The sequence below is a fragment of the Girardinichthys multiradiatus genome, chromosome 9 (assembly GCF_021462225.1).
Source record: "Girardinichthys multiradiatus isolate DD_20200921_A chromosome 9, DD_fGirMul_XY1, whole genome shotgun sequence".
NCBI lineage: Eukaryota > Metazoa > Chordata > Actinopteri > Cyprinodontiformes > Goodeidae > Girardinichthys > Girardinichthys multiradiatus.
In genome coordinates, this window is record NC_061802.1 from 40,578,500 (window position 1) to 40,598,308 (window position 19,809).

The following is a 19,809-nucleotide window of genomic DNA, read 5'->3' on the forward strand; positions in this document are numbered from 1 at the left end:
TTGACTGGGCTAAAGAGTGCACGGTTCAGTTGTTCCCATTGGCCCTTGCTGTAGTAGCAAGCTGCCTCAGTGTTTCCAAACACAGCTCCGGGTGTGTAGCAACACTGCGCTGCGTCATGCGCTGCCTCCCAGATGCGCTGGCGGGGCCCTGCCGTTTAAAATGACACTTATGTGACCGCTCGGCCGAGGTAAAGCTCCCAGCCATCCTCCCCGCTCCGGCTGCGTCTCACACGCACTGACATTTATAGTTTACATACTAATGAGCGGGGAAAGCTTTTTTTTCCCTTTCTCCTCAGAATAAGAGTCGTCCTGCCTGCAATGTAAACCAGCTCCTGATATGATCCTTGCAACATGATGGTGTGGCCCTGGAAGGGTAAAGGAAGGCAGGGGGGGCAGCTGATGCACGGCCCAAGGCGGTAGAAGAAAGCAGTTTGAAAAACGGCCGTTTCTTCAAAGCACTCCTGGAGAGGCTGTATTTCATGAAAAGCAATGTGTGCAGACAAGCACTCCGCCCCCCCCTCTCCTCCTCTTCCTCTAGGATGGTAATAGAAATAAACATTATTCCCAGGGCAACATTTGTGTGTAAACAATGTCCATATTGCAATCCTGCGCGATCCTGGAAGTGGAATAAAGCCTTTAATGAGCTCGCTGCTCTGAACCCTTGAGGTTTGCCTCACGCACACACAGACTCAGAGGTAGGGAGATGGAGGGGACGAGGGAGGGGGTGGGGGCATATTTACAACCTGAGAATGTGAGTAAGATACCGGGGCCAAGCAGGACTAAACCATCCTCAACTCGTCTGTCTGAATTCCTACTTCCTTATTCTCATCTGGCCTTCATGTGGGAATACCTTGCCCTTGTTTAGCTTAACTAGAGCATATGATTTCACAGCACACTGATCCTCCGGGCCACTGTAATGAGTTTGCTACTAAAAAGACAAAAATTTCCTCTCGTTTCCTCTGATGGTAAGATTCTATGACCTCAATTCGCTCGTTCTGCTCAGCTCCTGTTGTTTCGGCTGTCGCTTGTGACTCCTCTTGTTTGGGGTTAGGTAACATTTATTTGCTCTGTTACACAAACCCTGACCCTTATGTCAAAACAGAGGAATGTGCACGTGCTCCCAGTCCTTTGGCTGGGCTCCACTTTCACTCACGGTCTGAGTGCCTCTGCATAAATCAGTCCGTGCCCTCTTGCTCACACGTCCCGGTCGCTCTGCAGTCTGCCACTAGAGGGCTGTCTATGTCTGCACATGTCCGGATGTTGCTTTTTCTCCTGCACTACATGTGATGTACTCAAGCATACGTATTCTCTTTTTAACCCCCCCCACCCCCAATCCCTTCCACTTCTCTCCTTCATACATTTGTGTAAGTGTTTGCCCAGAAGGCTAAACAAATGTCTAGGCAGATGAGGTAAACTGAATTTAGGTCAGACAGCCTCCTGCTGAACCGAGGGGTGAGTGAAGTGCGTTAAAGTCAATTGTGGCCCGTTTCTCTCGACTTAATCCATCTCCTTTTGCTCTAAAACTTTAAGTCACAGTCCGGCTCGGCTTCTCACTATTTAATTACAGGTTCCAGGGCAGAGTCCGACACAACTGACTGGTAAAAAAAGGAACGAGATGAGGGAAAAGAGTAAAACGGCGTGTGTTTTAAAGTTAAAATTAACTTAGCAAAGAAACAAGCAGTAACATACTGACTAATTGGTTCTAGCAGGTTTTTAAAGGCGTGATTATCTTATTTGTTTTCACTTAAGATCACCAATTACATAAAGTGCTGTAAAAAAGTATTTACCCCCTTACACATTTCTTGTTTTCTTTTTCACGCCAGTTCAATGAAATTTAAACATCACACAAAAAATAACCTGAATACAAAGAGAAGTTCTCAAATGCTGATTTCATTAATTAAGAGAAAAAGCTATCCAAGCCACCCTGGCCTTAGGTGTGAAGGTCATTGCCACCCTTGTTAAATCATGATAAAACTGTAATTAAATGTGTTTTTTGGAAAGTCAAATTCAGTTTCACTAATTAGAATTAGGCAGGAATACAGCCTGACCTGCAGAATCATAAAACTTAAACAGAACCTGTTTGGCAACATGATCAAGGTTAAAAGAAATCAAAAAACGACACATCAAGCCCAGATCTAAAGAAATTCAAGAACAGATCAAAAATATATATATATATATATATATATTGACATCTATGAGTCAGGAAAGGGTTACAAAGCCATTTCTAGGGCTTCAGGACTCAAGTGACCCACAATATGAACCATTATGCACAAATGGAGAAAACATGGATCAGTGGAGAACCTTCCCAGGAGTGGCTGACCTACCACAATTACTCCAAGAGTGGAGTAATCCTGGAGGTAGGAACCCAGAACGTCTAAAGCACTACAGACGTCACTTGCATCAGTTATGATTCAACAAGAGACAAAGATGGCTTCCATGGAGACTTCCAAGTCCAAAACCACTGCTGACAAACATAAAGGCCCCTGTCATATTTGTTAAAACAAACATCTTGATCTCCAAGAATTTCATGAAAATATTCTGTTGAATATTCTGTTGCTACTTCGGCCTCTCTTCCTGCTCAGACGCTTTTCTCCTAAGCTCCCTGCTTGCTTGCATTCTTTTACTCCTAACTTTTTATCTCTTAGCCAAAATTACAGAAATATTGGACTAAAACTACTTCTTACAAGCAACTCCCAAGGATTATTATTATTTTAATTTTTTTTCTCTAAAGGATTTTGATGTTTTTATAATCGAACTCGAAAGCAGGACAAGTTGACACCAGCAAATCAGCACAAAATGCCTCCTTTCACCACAGAGGACTTCAACAAACCTTTACAGAAATTGGCTGTTTTGGAGATGAAAATCCACTGACTAGAAGTGAATGTGGAGATGAATATGGGGGTCAACGATGATTCAACTCTGCCTGTGATCCCAAACAGTGACAGCCAGCTCAACAACTCAGCCGGCTATCAGAACACTGAGAATAAACCTACCGGCAGAACACCCTGGCATGTTTTAGGGGCATGCCCAAAAAAGTCAAGATGGATGACTCACTGGAAGATCTCAGCAATTAAATAAATAAGAATGGCCAGATTACAGAGAAATGCCCCCGTTTCACCTGGGAAAAGGAGACTTTGACAGCGAGCTGCTGTCACAACAACTGATAGGAGTGAGACAGCTGGAAATTCCCCTCCAGAACAGATTTGCTCCACTACAGAATGAAAACCAGGAAAATGATCCATCTTCTGAGATCAATAAAAGGTTTGAGAACAACCTTCATTCTAAACAGTCTTCTCCTAAGCTGCCAGAGAAAGAGCGCCCCACCAGACCAAGAACCCTAATAGTGGGCAACACAGCTGTGGATGGGATTAAAAACTTCTGCAACAAGAAAAACACAGAAGTTATGATTGGTACCAGTAACGTGGTCTCTGATATCTCAGAGAATATTCTTACAATCACAGAAAAGCGCCTGTCTCTAGAAAACCTTATTATACACTGTGGAGCCATGGATGATGTGGCTCAGAAAAACTCAGAAAGACTGAAGGAGGATTTCACTCGACTTCTGAATATTGTTGGAGGTCTCAATATCAAGGTGTTTCTCAACAGACCCTTTGCACCAATTTTCTGTGGAGATGAGATTTTTTCGAGACTTCTGATGATTAATAAGTGGTTGAAAAAAACATGTGCTACCACACCTGTGAACTTCATCAACAACTTCAATATTTTTTGGGAAAAAAGACAACTCTTCAAGTAAGATGGTTTCTGTTTGAAGAAGCCAGGAGCCAGACGTCTCACATCTAATCTCTTCTATTCAGTAAATAATCCGCCAGCAGCTTTGACCTTCAGCAGAGAACATGGAGTATCACCAACAATGATAACGCTGCCTCCAGCTCCAGCAGAAACAATCAGCCAGTTGGCTGAGAAAGAGAAGTCATCACAAAAGGTGTCCCCGTCGAAATCCATAGGAGAAGTGGACCCCCCATTATACCCCCATCCCCCCAAACCCAGACCCAGACCGACACCCCCGGTAAACCCCCCTCACCCCAGACCCCGACCCAAACCGCACAGAACTCTCCCATCTCCCCACTAAGCCCGCTTTTTGCTTTACTGGATTCTGATAACATGAAAGGAGTTCTTAAGATTGGGACCCAAATGGCTCTGACCTCTTCATTCAACACCCCCCGTGGCCGAGGCCGTGCTACTAAACTAACATTTTCCAAATGCCGCAGACCTCCACCACCTTCTAATCTATCTCCTAATCAGGACCTTGAAATCACTTCTCTGTGATACAGTCTGGGCCCCAGTGGTAACTCTATCAGAAATGAGCATGTCCAGGAAAAACTTGGGCCCCTAACAGGAGATAGTTGTAAAATATCTGTGCTTATACGTGACAGAAAGAGCAAAGTCAAAAGGATAAGAGACTGTAATAAACAATCAAAAAAAGCCATAAACTGTCAGGTACAACAAGACAAAGAGTTAATATCAACAACTAAGTCATATAAACTGGCTTTACTGAACATTAGATCTCTGTCAGGAAAATCATTTTTAATCAATGACTTCATTACTGACCACGATCTTGATGTTATGTTTTTAACAGAAACATGGTTACATTAATTTAATGAAGCTCCCATTCTGATAGAGGCGACGCCTCCGAACTACAGTTTTCTTTGGGAGAGCAGATAGCAAAGAAAAGGTGGAGGGGTGGCCACTTTGTTTAAAGATTTATTAGAGTGTAAAAAAAGTATTTCTGGGCAAATTTGACTCTTTTGAATATTTGGCTCTCCAGGTAAAGAGCCCGGTCCGAACCATGTTCTTGAATATTTACAGGCCTCCTAAGTCCAAAACAAACTTTATCAGTGATTTTAATGAGCTTTTATCTGTGATATCTGTTGATTATGACTGTTTAATTATTGAGGGAGACTTCAACATTCACATGGACAATCCTGAAGACAGAAGTGCAATAGATCTATGTGACACTCTTAGAAATTTTGGTTTGACTCAACATGTTAAACAGCAAATACACAAACAGGGACATATTTTGGACTTGATCATCACTAAGGGTCTAAACATTTCCAAGGTATCTGTAACTGATGTTGCTCTATCTGACCACTTTTCTGTTATTTTTGAAAGCATCATCAGCAATGACTCAGTTTGCCATAGAGACATGATAAGAAAACGCATCTTTAAGGACGGTGCTGCTGAAACCTTTAACCAGATTTACTCTTCTACCACCACTTTGCCCTGTAACACTGTAGATGAGCTGGTAGATAACTTTCATTCTAAAATCTCGGACATCATTGATTCAATTGCTCCAATTAAAGTGAAAGTTGTTTCTGGGAAGAAAATGTCTCCGTGGAGAAGTGCTCCACCAGTCATAAGTGAATAAAAGGAGTGTCGAAAAGCTGAATGCAGGTGGCGAAAGAGTGGACTCCAGGTTCACTATATTATCTATAAAGAGAGACTATACAGATATAACCTACAACTGAAAAATGCAAGGGAATCCTTCTTTTCTGAGATCATCAGCAAAAACATTAACAATGCTCGTGCATTATTTACCACCGTCGACAGGTTAACAAACCCTCTTGTAACTGTAGCATCTGAACTCCACTCTACCAGGGCCTGCAATGAATTTGTTAACTTTTTTACTGAAAAAACCCACAAGATCAGAGGGGCAGTCAGCTCATCCACATCAACTCCATTACCAATGTTGTCTCCAACTAGAACCGATTTTGACAAAATTTCCCAATTTCACAAAATAAACTGCAAAATCTTAGAAGAAATCGTACAGCAACTAAGCTCTTCTTCCTGCTGTCTTGATCTTTTACCCACAGCTTTCCTTAAGAAAACTTTGCCTGTAATAACATCTGATTTAACACAAATAATAAATACGTCCCCTTTTGTCAGGTGTTTTCCCCCAGGCCCTGAAAACAGCAATTATCAAACCTCTATTGAAAAAGAGCAACTTGGACAAGCTGCTACTACAGAACTACAGGCCTATATCAAACCTCCCATTCATCAGCAAGATTATTGAAAAAGCTGTGTTTCAACAGTTAAACAACTTCCTAACAACAACCAACCGCTTCGATGTCTTTCAGTCAGGCTTCCTGCTCACCACAGTACAGAGACTCCTCTTGTCAAGGTGTTCAATGACATCCGTATAAATGCAGACTGTGGAAGAACCACAGTGCTGGTATTATTGGACCTTAGTGCAGCCTTCGACACTGTTGATCACTCCATTTTATTAGAGCGCCTGGAAAACTGGGTCAGCCTTTCTGGTACAGCACTCAATTGGTTTAAATCCTACTTGAAGGACAGGGACTTTTTTGTGTCAGTAGGTAACTTTACATCAGAGACCATGTTGGACCACTTGTTTGCTGAGTATTGGATTATCTGCACGTTGTTGGACGTCACTGTGCCCCTCCAATGGCATCAGCCATTTTGTACCCAGGACAGCCCGCTCCTACATATCCCATCGAGCATTGCGACTGATATGACTGGGCGTCCCCAGTCTGACGTCACAGGGTGCTATATAGGAGGCGCTCATGTTTGAAAACTTGCCTTCTGCTAGAAATCGGTCTGGTGATTGAAGCGCGTCACTTTAAGAGAAGAACTCTGTCCAGAGTTTCATTCATTCTCTCTCGTTGGACAACGAACCATTCATAACTGAAGTTTTTGGACTAAGAAGGCCAGAGATTTCACTTTGCCGATCGAAGACGTGAGTTAACACGTAACTGGAGACACGGAGTTTCGGAGAGACGAACCGCTACCGTGTTTCATTTTCAAGTCGACTTTGATGGTCAGATCATATTTTTCCTTTTTGTCAAGAAGACCAAAGGACAAAGACTGACCGTTCCCCTGAAGTTAATTGTGGACGCACATTAACTTAACCCCACTTTTCCTCGCTCGAATTCCCTCACTTGGAAGAAGACGACACAAGTAAAACCCATCTTTTATTTCTTTATTAGAAGGCCTGGGCAGGGTCAGAGGTTGTAGAAGCGATCAGAATCGCTGGTTAGGGTCTCATGAGTTCTGAATATGTGCATGTAACCTTGCTTGTTGAAACTTTGATGTGTTATGTAATATCGGGACCCGCCGTGTCCTCGAGCTGTTTGTGTTTACTATCTGAACGCGGGTGCGTTGCAAGACTGGACTGTTAAGACGACCTCATGGTAAAATTCTCCATTTTACCTTTGTCTTCAATCTCACTGTGCTAGCTTGCCGCCAAAAGTTATCAATCCTTTGTGTTCAGGAGTTAGGGGGACGTTTTATGATGAGAAGATCATAAAAAACACTCTAAGCTGCGCTCCAACCCCCCCCCACCAGTCGCCACCACACCCCCTTTCATATCCTCTCCCTTCGTCTGTAGTGCCATAAACTGCTGGTTGACTCAATACATACCCACTACCGTTTGTTGATTTTGCTTATTTAGATGTGTTACCCCTGTGTGTGTAGAATTTTGCATGTTGAGTAAGTGAAAATTAATAAATATTCACATAGATAAAGAGAGAGCGTTTGGTGTTTCATTGTGTGCAAAAGTGATGTGTCAGTCAAAATAAGGTTCAAGTTCCACCCGTTTCGGCAGAAACGGTCGATTAAACAGTGACATCTCCGGCAATAGTTATTAATTATTACGGAGTATTCAACGGTTGTAATTGTCAGAGGCGTTGAGCCACAATTACAACACCAGAAACCTCTCTTGTCTCGATTCGTAAATGAGGATTTTTGGTTAAGAAATTGATTTTGTCAGATTATGATTTGTAATTATAATTATTGATCAAGATTATTCAATCAATAATCATAATCCCAACAGACCACAAAAATCACATGTGGCGTTCCCCAAGGATCCATCTTAGGGCCCCTCCTATTCAATATCTACATGCTCCCCCTAACTCAGATTTTAATAAACAACAACATAAGTTATCATAACTATGCAGACGACACACAGCTATACGTTACGATGTCACCAGGTGACTATGAACCCATTCAAGCTCTGGGTAAATGCTTAGAAGAAATCAATGGGTGGATGGGCCAAAATTTTCTTCAGCTGAATCAAAACAAAATTGAAGTAATAATCTTTGGACCAAAGGAAGAGCGTTTAAAAGTTAGCACACAGCTTCAGTTAATACAGCTAGAAACCACCAGTCAGGCTCGAAACCTGGGTGTAGTGATGGACTCAGACCTGAACCTTCAGAGGCACATAAAGGTAGTAACTAGGTCGGCCTTCTATCACCTAAAGAACATCTCCAGGATTAAAGGACTAATGTCTCAGCAGGACCTTGAAAAACTAATTAATGCGTTCATCTTTAGTAGAATTGATTACTGCAACGGTGTTTTCACAGGTCTGCCTAAAAAGTCGATCAGAGCGCTGCAGTTGATCCAGAACGCTGCGGCCCGCATCCACATTAGAACTAAGAAAGTGGAGCACATCAGCCCGGTTCTAAAGTACTTACACTGGCTCCATGTAGCTCAGAGATAGACTTTAAAATACGTCTGTTAGTCTATAAATCACTGAATGGCTTAGCACCAAAATACATTACAGACTTGTTGTCAGTGTATCAACCAGCCAGACCTCTCAGGTCTTCTGGCTCAAATCTAATCTGCATACCCAGAACCAGAACCAAACATGGAGAAGCAGCTTTTAGTTCTTATGCTCCACTAATCTGGAATAAACTCCCAGAAAACTGTAAAAGCACCAAAACCCTAAGTTGCTTTAAATCAAGATTAAAAATTTTTCCTTTCGTTTTCTTATCCATCATTCTATTCTCTTTAATTTTTTAATTACCTCTGTTGTTTGATTTTCTTTATCTTTGTAATATTTTTACTTGTGTACAGCGCCTTGAGTGCCTTGTTGCTGAAAAGCGCTATATAAATAAACTTGACTTGACTTGACTTGAATGACGAGAGAAACGTGGAAGATTTCGTAAGGTGTTTCTCCTGGTACATCTGATGAAAAACTACCAGTAGCTAATCGATGGAACCATAAATTTATAACTGTTGGGACCACAGCCATGGATTTCAACATCCAAACTCCGGTACAAACTTTTCTGGAACTTTCAAAATAAATTGCATTTAACCAACTTCCAGAACAACTTCAGAAGGGGAAAGGGGGGTAACAGCGGACTTCCCATGATGCCACTGCCCGTATAAAACCTCCACCTTTCCAATGGTCCTTTCTCTTCCACTGCTCCTTTGCGGGACCGGGATAGGGGAGGCACTTTGCTGGAAAACAGACATAAACTCTTCAACCGGATCCGAGAGTGTCATACGATCATCGATCATATGCACTAAGATAAGTACAAATGAATCACTGTTCGTGTATCCAGTAGATTCATTCATGAATGGGAATTAAGGTACAAACCTGGCTTGACTTTTCTCTCTGAGGCCTACAGAATCAAGCTGTGTTATAGAGAGTTCCCGGCAGAGACGCGGTCTCTACGACTCAGAGTAGAGCAGTTTCCCAAAGGAAGACAACGGACGCATCACCGTGGTCACCAGTAACTTGCTGTTTGGTCAGCGGACAGAGCGGGCCGTGCCATCAAACGGCTACGGAGGTTAGCTGAAGCTAACCCTTTTGTTCACAGAGCTTTCTTCAAACTTCGTCGTCGCCCGGACAACTCCTCCTCAGCATGGTTCACTTACGAGGTTAGGGTTTGGGCAGAGATATTTAGGATGAAATGATCTAAACGTTTTTCATTTTATGAAGTTTGATTTTGCTTGTGTGAAACTCAGCTATCTTAGTGCTAGCAGGCTATCTGCAGCACACGTGCTCAGCTTTGTGTTCTTTGTGTGTTTTTAAAGTTAAGACAAACTTTACTTGAGTGATTTTAAACACAGAAGATTGATCAGATTGGCTCTTTTCCAAAATACCTCTTAAATATTTGACCATTTCCTTAAATATTTCTTTAAATATTATTTCAATAAATAAAGGCAGCTAATGAGACAACATTGAGAATTTGTCATCCAGAAGGTTGGTTTTATTCAGCAGATCATTCTTTAAAACATTATTTTATTAAAATAATATTTTATCTGATCTTGCATTGTGAATGGTTGTCTAAAGGTATGCTGATTATTGCCTAAGTTGGTTCCAAGACTAACTCAACTTCACTTCCAGATTCTTCAAGATAATCCTTGGTTCTCAGACATAAACATTGCATGGTAATGTTGCATCACACTTTTGGTCATGGTTTTCAATCATCTTTGATCAACTTGTTTATATTGTACATAGCCCATTGGCCTTCGGTATTCTTTAATTCTGCTTGGTAGTTTAGATGGATTGTTTTAGCATAGTAAAGAGTTTGTTGATTGAAATATGTTTGACTTTGAGTTGACTTATTTTTCTTAATAAATTCTTGTATTTTAAGAAATTGTGTGAATTCATTCCATGTGTGCAGAGTTGTGCTGTTCAATAATGTCAGAGCTTGTCTCACACCTTTCTATTTTGTCCTAATACCATCGCCTTACTGAGCTGGTATTCACAGGACAACCCTTAACAGACCGAAATATTATTTGATAAAACATTAAAATATTAATATTAAATAATATTTTCAGATTCATAGTCACAACATAACCCAATTATGCAGCAGGACAACTATGTAGTCACACAAGCAAGGCTATCACTGAACGGCAAAATCTTTTTACAACTAATAAAATTAAATAAAGATTCTGCAAGGCAGAGTGGGCCACTCTTACAAGTGATGTAAAAACTACTTATCAGGTTAATAGTTCACTTTTTCCACACCGGTCCAGGCTGGTTTGGATAGTTTTTCTCCTTTAAATAATTAAGTTATTTAAACACTGCATCTTGTATTTACTTTGTCTGCTATGTTCGACAGGCTGATACATTTAAACATAACAAAAAAAAGAGAAGAAACCTTTAAGGGAAGAAATACTTTTTCAAAGATGCATCAATACATCAATCAATCAGCCAGAGTTTGTTTTCCATTGACAGGCAGAGTTTTTTCTGTTCATAAAATGCATACCATTTCCAGGCTATAAACTCTTGTGTGACACTACTGTGATAAACTTCTACGCCTACCAAGGAACCTGGACCACATTCTTTTTTTCTTATTGATATCTTATATTTCTTATGAAAAATGAAGGATTGGTCAAAATGAGAATCGGCATGTGAGACCTTAAAGACAAACAGAAGACCGTGATGGCCAGGTTAAGCTTAATTGCTCCATCTTTTAGACCTATTAAGATCAAAAAAATTCCTGATATATCATTCAGTTTTTACATGTCTGGTAAGTAGACCTTAATCAATCGATAATCCCAAAAGAAGAAAAGCTGAACGTGGAATAGAATCTTTCAACAGGGAACCTCTGATGATTTTATATAAATACACTTAATCAGAGGTTGAGGATGGGAACACGCTCTCTTTCTCTCTCATCAGAAATGTAACAAAGTAATCAGTCTACAGTTGATGCTGGTAAAACCAGGCCTGAACCAACAATGTCTTACAGCATGTTTTCAGCTAAAAAAGTAAACACTTGGGAATGTGACGGAGCATATTGCTGAGATTAAGCTGCTCACAGTCTCTGCCAACACTTTCAACACAGATTTTACACCTATCTGTTCCTTTCTTTTTCTCCACACGGCCAAGTCGGACTGACAGGAGGCAGACTAGAGTGCAGCGAGAATGCACGCAATTTATGTACTGGCCCGCTGAACTTGGAGTGGTCCAAATTTACAGATGATCTGACTCTCTCTGAGTGTGTTTGTGTGCCCAGCCCTCACATAATATGATAGTCAGTGCCAGGCCAGGCTGTGTGAATTAACGACACCATAGTGAAGGTAGCTCAATAATATCTAACAAGGATCTGTTGAAAGATTGGGCTGTGCTGCTGCTGTTTGGCTGTCGTTGGAGGGAACAACAGACACTGACTCCTTGGTGAACTATGAGTCAAAACACCGACCCTCTTTCTTCCTGGGGGAAGGTGTCTGCTGATTTAACAAACCCTGTCAAGAAGCGTCTCTCTCTTTTATTGTTTAATGTGGATGAAAAGTAATCCTTTCTCCAAAAACAATCTTGGGGTAATTACAAACCATGGAAGCTTGTAGCATAACAGGTAGTTTCATTATCCTGTCAGGGACTGTAAAGGAAGAGAAACAGCTCCAAACCAGAAACAACAGCAACAAGGAAACAGTTGGGATTTGGGAAAAAAACTTTTCCTTTTTAAGGAAACATTAACCTGCACTGCTAACCATGAACATTAGGAGGTAAATTCAGTACATTCCGAATATTTATACAGTGACATGAAAAATGTTATCTGAAGACACTTTTCAAATATAAAACTAGCTATGTACCAGTCGATTGGCCAATACTTGAATTCATTAAATGGCTCTGACTGGTCAATCAATCAATCAAACATTATTTGTAGAACACCTTTCATACAGTCAGGTGTACCACAAAGTGCTTTACAAAGGTTAAAAACATTAATAAGGACAGACTATGAACTACTAGAGATGCACACAATGAAATCTTCAAAGTGATCAAACCAAGTAAACACATAAAACAAGTAATTATTGGTAATTAAACAACGGGAAATTAAGAGAGAGAGAGATCCTTCAGTTATAGAGAATGAAGAACTGTGGCATTGTTTTCATCCATTTAGACATGAATCACTCATCTATCACTTAAATTAGGATTTTATTTATTTAGAATAAGAACAACCTTAGTTATACTTAATTTCAAATAGGCAGTTTTGAATCACCCCATCCCTGTCCTCCAGTAGTGAGAAGAACTCACTCACACCCACACGTAAACTGCGGGAAAATGTGAGAAATATAAGGAAATACATTTTTGCATGCTTTTAAGTATTTGAAGTAAATGTACTTTTCAGAAGCAGACCTGACAAAATAGTTTCTAAGTTTCAAACATTAATGATGCTTTTGCGATTGAACTTTTAGTTTCCCAACAAAAGCTGCTTCTAACTGTGAAAAGCAGCTTGTGAGATATTCTGCTTAAGCCCCATAAAATGCAGAAAATGCGGCAAGTGGACAGAGATTTCGGGAGCTGCCTTTAGTCAGTTCACTGGCCAGCAGAAAGATTTATCACTTGTAGGGGTTAAAGGGTGTTTCACTGTGTTCTGGCCCAAGTCATGGTGGTGTTGGCCGGAGGAAAATGCCAGAAAATTGCTTTGGTTGAGGGAAGCTTAGTTGCTTTTAAACCTCCACACATTTGTGGAAGGATTGTGGGAGCAACACCCTTTCCTGATCTGTGGTCTGCTCAGGCCATAGAGGTGGAGAAGTTTAGGAGTGCACTGTTTCTGCTCTTCCAGATCGCTGTTTTGCAGCCCCATGCCGCGACTCTCACCTGAGAGCCCTGACGTGTTCACATCCATAGCCTCTGGCATTTGGCCTAAAGTTTTATATCTCCGATTGCTTTCCAGTGAGTGGTTCTGACACCCTGAGTCCATCCAGCTGTCTCTGTTTTGTCTAAGTAACAGGATCGTATGAAGATACACAAACAGGACTCAACACCTATACAAAATCCTGTCTTTTACGAGTGTGTTATGTAAATCACCCACTCGAATCTTCTTCTCTGCTGCCTATAAGTGAGGTGTACATGTTGACTTGTTTACGTGTGGGTGTGAGTGAGCATGTCATGCAGCAGAAAGTGATTCCACTAATGGCTTGCTAACTCAGAGGCTGAGTGACCTTAAAACCATCAGCTGTGGATGTCACACACCGAGGGTTTGTGACACGCCACTCAGTCCGGACGAGTGATCCGAGGTTTCGGTGTCTCTGACCTGGAATGGCCATGTTTTCCTCTGAGTGTGAGTCTGCCCCACTCGGCTCAGCTCGGCCCTGCTTACTGTGTCAGTGTGAGAAATTCACACTGGTTTATGGATAACCAGCACGTACAGGAATAGGGCTGCATACTGCCAGAGCCTCCCAGTTAAAGAACCTTATCGGAACCATAGGAGTCCCAATCAAGTGAGATCTTTGTCATTGGCTTTAAGTTCTTTAACATCCAGACACACTAATCTAACAGCACATGTCCAGAGAAATTTCCATTCTATGCTCTGCTCTGCTGCATGCTTCACTTGTTCACTCAGATATCTTATTTTAGCTGCGTGGTTACATCAAACTGGATCCAACATGGAGAGACAGGGCTGACATGCAGCTCATGACTTGCTCAGGCCTTTCTTCAAAATAAAAAAGGTGGCAGCAGGGCCCCCCCAGATCCTTCTCTCTCTCTCTCTCTGTCTGAGCCAGCCTGCCTGTCTGCCTTAAATTCAGCTCCGCAGCAGAATGCGACCCCTCTGGACTTTGGGCAATGTCTCCTGCTCTGGTTACAGAGAGAAACTGACAAAGACTCCGGCAGCAGCGCGCTCATGCCATGAGTTAGAGTGACATTGTGGTGGGTCAGCAGAGGGTCACAGAGATTCTCCTCTCCTGCTTGCTCCTGTCGAGGGCGCTGGGGGTGTTGGACCAACAAAAACACGTCAGAAGGCGAACAGAAGAGAACACGTTACATAAATCTGCTCACATCTATTGTCTAATCAGTTAATTTGCATGTACTAAATACAAACTTCCATTTGCCTTGACTTGTTTTATGTCATAACTGCAACTAATGAGATGCAAATTTTGCACAAGCTTTTTCTTTTATATCCAGATTTAACAATCAATATTGCATGTTTGTTGGTTTGCTTCATTTTACTGTACAGCAATGTTGTCCATTGTCAGAAGTTTAATTGTGTTTTATAAATTATTTCATACAATAAGAAATAAGCACAGTATAGTATTATTCCAATGTATTTGTATAAACTACTGGCAATAATTATAGAGACGCCATTCCAGGATCCCTCCGGTCACGTTAAGGTTCTGTATAATGACATCTCAGGTCAGAACTTGTAGTTAAAGTAAAAACTTTCTGTCTCTGATGAAATCTGCAGTTTCTGTGTTTGTGTCTTAAGCGACAACAACAGCAACCTGACTCAAGAATAGGTCCAAATTGCTCTCCCCCTGCTGAACTTTATGATCAAGTTTGCTTCGGCCTGTTTTTATTGCAGTCTGCTTTGTGAATCTGGTGCAGAAATAAAGCAAAGAGAGGGAGCAAAGCAGTGGCAAAAAACGGAGTACACTGCACTGCTTTGCACATACTAACACCACTGGCTCTTCTTCCTCACTTGCCTGTAATAGATAGGACAGCTGCATTTCCTGTAGCACGGGTCAGTAATAAAAAGTAATGACTTGCTTGAATTCTGTGGGCTCACACCCACTGTACAGCACAAATTATACACGCACATAATTGTCTTGGCAAGTCTGGAGACACACTAAGATGTGAAATCCTATTCAAGCAAGTGTTATCTAATTGGCTCTCTCCTTTGAGGAATTAGACCGAGTTAATCACGTCTGAATATACAGAACTCAATTAGAACTCACCAAGCTAATGCAGACAGCCATGAATATTTGATGACAAAGTCAGCAGAAAGCAGAACCTCTGTGTGTTTGCGAATACAAGCAGTGTGGGGGCACACCTGGCGTGGCCTCTCGCCTTGTAGCCTGAACACTCTGAACACACAGAGGGCCCTGAACGCACCACGCCGCCTGATATTTCCTGGATCTGACTACCTGGATATCCATCACAGAGTAGTGAAAGTTGTGTGGGTGGTGTGCTGTCATTTCTGATTAAGACCATATTGCTGCTACGTTACAGACTTTTCCCTTTGTTTTCTGTGGATTCTAGTGGAGTTCTGATATTTTCTGCTAGTCTCGTTGTTTCCTATGTCCTCTTTGTCAATGACAGTAGCAGCTTGGGGGTAGTTCTTAGGGATATCAGTTGGGGAGTCAATTGTCCTGTTCTGTGGAGGGCATCCATCGCCAGGGGCCCCAATACAGCTGGCACCCTGACTGTGGCCCTCGGGTCCCCATGATCCCCTAGGGAATCTGCCTTTGATACATGGATCATTTGATGGTGTTGCCCGTTTGAGCTCAGTTCTAAAGATGACATTCCCCCACCTTGCTAAGAGATGAACCCAACACCAACACAGGCACGCTATCCCATTCTGAATGTGCTCACTGCAGCTGATGTTAACATAACTGAAACAGCTTCTCCACTGAAAACTCCAACCAATGGACTTTTGTCACAAATGTGTACTTCATGCTTTGCCATCTGCATTTCTACAGTGGTAAGTTCTGCAACAATCAAATACAAATATTTACAAATATTTTCTAAATTATGGCTGTTGTCCTAAATCTTAAGAATCACAGAAATCAACCTGTACTTAGATACATCTTTTCATTTGCTCTGAGCAGCTTCCTTGTTCCTGCTGCAGACCCCACATCATGATGCTGTCACCACCATGTTTCAACATGTGGATGTTGTGTTCAGTGTGATGTGCAGTGTTTTTTTTCTGTAGACTAAAAAGCTACATTTTGCGATTTTATTTGTAAAAAACATGAAAACCATATACAGGTCCTTCTCAAAATATTCGCATATTGTGATAAAGTTCATTATTTTCCATAATGTCATGATGAAAATTTAACATTCATATATTATAGATTCATTGCACACTAACTGAAATATTTCAGGTCTTTTATTGTCTTAATACGGATGATTGTGGCATACAGCTCATGAAAACCCAAAATTCCTATCTCACAAAATTAGCATATTTCATCCGACCAATAAAAGAAAAGTGTTTTTAATACAAACAACGTCAACCTTCAAATAATCATGTACAGTTATGCACTCAATACTTGGTCGGGAATCCTTTGGCAGAAATGACTGCTTCAATGCGGCGTGGCATGGAGGCAATCAGCCTGTGGCACTGCTGAGGTCTTATGGAGGCCCAGGATGCTTCGATAGCGGCCTTTAGCTCATCCAGAGTGTTGGGTCTTGAGTCTCTCAACGTTCTCTTCACAATATCCCACAGATTCTCTATGGGGTTCAGGTCAGGAGAGTTGGCAGGCCAATTGAGCACAGTGATACCATGGTCAGTAAACCATTTACCAGTGGTTTTGGCACTGTGAGCAGGTGCCAGGTCGTGCTGAAAAATGAAATCTTCATCTCCATAAAGCTTTTCAGCAGATGGAAGCATGAAGTGCTCCAAAATCTCCTGATAGCTAGCTGCATTGACCCTGCCCTTGATAAAACACAGTGGACCAACACCAGCAGCTGACACGGCACCCCAGACCATCACTGACTGTGGGTACTTGACACTGGACTTCTGGCATTTTGGCATTTCCTCCTCCCCAGTCTTCCTCCAGACTCTGGCACCTTGATTTCTGAATGACATGCAGAATTAGCTTTCATCCGAAAAAAGTACTTTGGACCACTGAGCAACAGTCCAGTGCTGCTTCTCTGTAGCCCAGGTCAGGCGCTTCTGCCGCTGTTTCTGGTTCAAAAGTGGCTTGACCTGGGGAATGCGGCACCTGTAGCCCATTTCCTGCACACGCCTGTGCACGGTGGCTCTGGATGTTTCTACTCCAGACTCAGTCCACTGCTTCCACAGGTCCCCCAAGGTCTGGAATCGGCCCTTCTCCACAATCTTCCTCAGGGTCCGGTCACCTCTTCTCGTTGTGCAGCGTTTTCTGCCACACTTTTTCCTTCCCACAGACTTCCCACTGAGGTGCCTTGATACAGCACTCTGGGAACAGCCTATTCGTTCAGAAATTTCTTTCTGTGTCTTACCCTCTTGCTTGAGGGTGTCAATAGTGGCCTTCTGGACAGCAGTCAGGTCGGCAGTCTTACCCATGATTGGGGTTTTGAGTGATGAACCAGGCTGGGAGTTTTAAAGGCCTCAGGAATCTTTTGCAGGTGTTTAGAGTTAACTCGTTGATTCAGATGATTAGGTTCATAGCTCGTTTAGAGACCCTTGTAATGATATGCTAATTTTGTGAGATAGGAATGTTGGGTTTTCATGAGCTGTATGCCAAAATCATCCGTATTAAGACAATAAAAGACCTGAAATATTTCAGTTAGTGTGCAATGAATCTAAAATATATGAATGTTAAATTTTCATCATGACATTATGGAAAATAATGAACTTTATCACAATATGCTAATATTTTGAGAAGGACCTGTATTGTTTCTGTCCACTTAATTATGCGGTTGTTTTTGATAGTTAATTAAATAAAATTCCAATAAAGTACATTGAGGTTGTGATTGTAACATCTTGACAATATTACATTCAAATAGCGAATTCATTTTAGGATTAATTATGTTAAGCAACACTGAAACACTGATTTGGTCACACCCTGTAAATTTTGCAGTTTCCTCAGTGGCAGGGAGTTATTCAAAACTCCATTTATTTGTATCTCTTGTATTCAAATGAGGGGATGTGGTTATCTGACACAGGTAGACAAGGCAGTAGCAGCAGTTTGCAGGATGGGTACCAGATTAGATCAGCTCTGCAGTCTGACTGTCTGAGGTGCTGAAGTAAAATCTGGGAAATAGTAGTGGCTTCTCAACCAGTTCCCAGTTTATCTTTTCATTTATTTAGTGTTCTATTAAGCATTTACGTTAACATCAATATTTTTACCACATTTGCTACATAAATAAAAAAATCATAACCTACTGACTGTCTTATCCTATTAAGCTGCTTTCACACTGTTTCTTGTCTTGCCATGTATGTATGTTGTTGAAAACATGCCTTACGTGGGTCTAAGTATGAGAGGATGAAGGTGATTTTGTGGTACATGAAGTCCTGTAACATTTTTTAAGCACGTGTGCCAATTTTGATGTGCACCTGTTCAGATTTATGCATGTATACCGAGAACAGTGAAAACAGTGCTGCTGTTTTTGTATTTTTTCTTTTGCTTCTGTTTATTTTCTGTGACTGCAGCATTTGTCTTTTGCCAGATTTTTCTTTTGCATTGTTTTTCTTGTGTTTGTGTGTTTTGGAGATGGCATAATTCATGAATGATGAATTTTGCAGCATGCATGTGTTTCCAGCACTATTTCACCATTTGCTGTGCGTTTGCACCTGTTGGACACTGTACAGTGGGCTAGAATTCACTGTGTACTGTTGATACATGACCAGGTACATACATTTTCAGTGACATCCCCGTATCATTTCTCTTTTCACTCATATTATTGGCTTAACTGAACATGTGGGTGTGGATTTTTAGTGCTCAATCAGTGCCCCAACATGGTCAAATAACTAGTAGCTAAATTAAATAAGCAGTTAGGTGTGCGTTAACCGTCTTGCCAGGTAAGTTTACAATTCGCATAGCATGACAGTAGATAAATATATGTTATTACTGGGTCATTGCTATGATGTTTCAGTCACAGTTGCATCTGTAGCAGTGGTGCACATGTGCGGTGATGGTGTAAAAGCTGTGGCGCATATATGGTGGAATTTATTTACCTAAAAAAAAAAATCTGTCACAGGATGGTCTCTGTTGTGATCAAATTATGTATGCTACAGCTTTAAGTGAATAGGAATGCCATGTGGCAGCTTTATTATCTTATGGCATAATGTTTTTTAATTCGTTCGTTCGTTCATCGTCTTCCGCTTATCCAGGACCGGGTCGCGGGGGCAGCAGACTCAGCCGTTTTTTAATTCCAATAAAACAAAAAGCAGATATGCAGTAGTGTGATAGGGATATAAGACAGAGAGGGCCAAATTTTTGTTTGAAATTTCAATTTTAAAAATGATCTTTTTCTGATCAGTGGATGTATTATTGTATGGATGTATTAACTAAGTGCAATCAGGTTTCACAAACCACAACACTCTTTGGTGTGGATGCTGTTACTAAGTGAAGATGATTTCAAGGTTAGCTATTCTCAGTATCAATGAGGTGTTCAAAAGGAAGTCTGAGAAATCACCAAAGGTTGTTAGAAGCTGGTAATTCAGACTG

General features: G+C 41.3%; 1 protein-coding gene across 6 annotated transcripts in view; it reads right to left on the reverse strand.

The window, feature by feature from the left end:
• LOC124874026 (LIM domain containing preferred translocation partner in lipoma) overlaps window positions 1-19,809 on the reverse strand; it is a 211,976-nt gene that overhangs the window by 17,042 nt on the left and 175,125 nt on the right. The gene's annotated exons all lie outside the window — the stretch shown is intronic.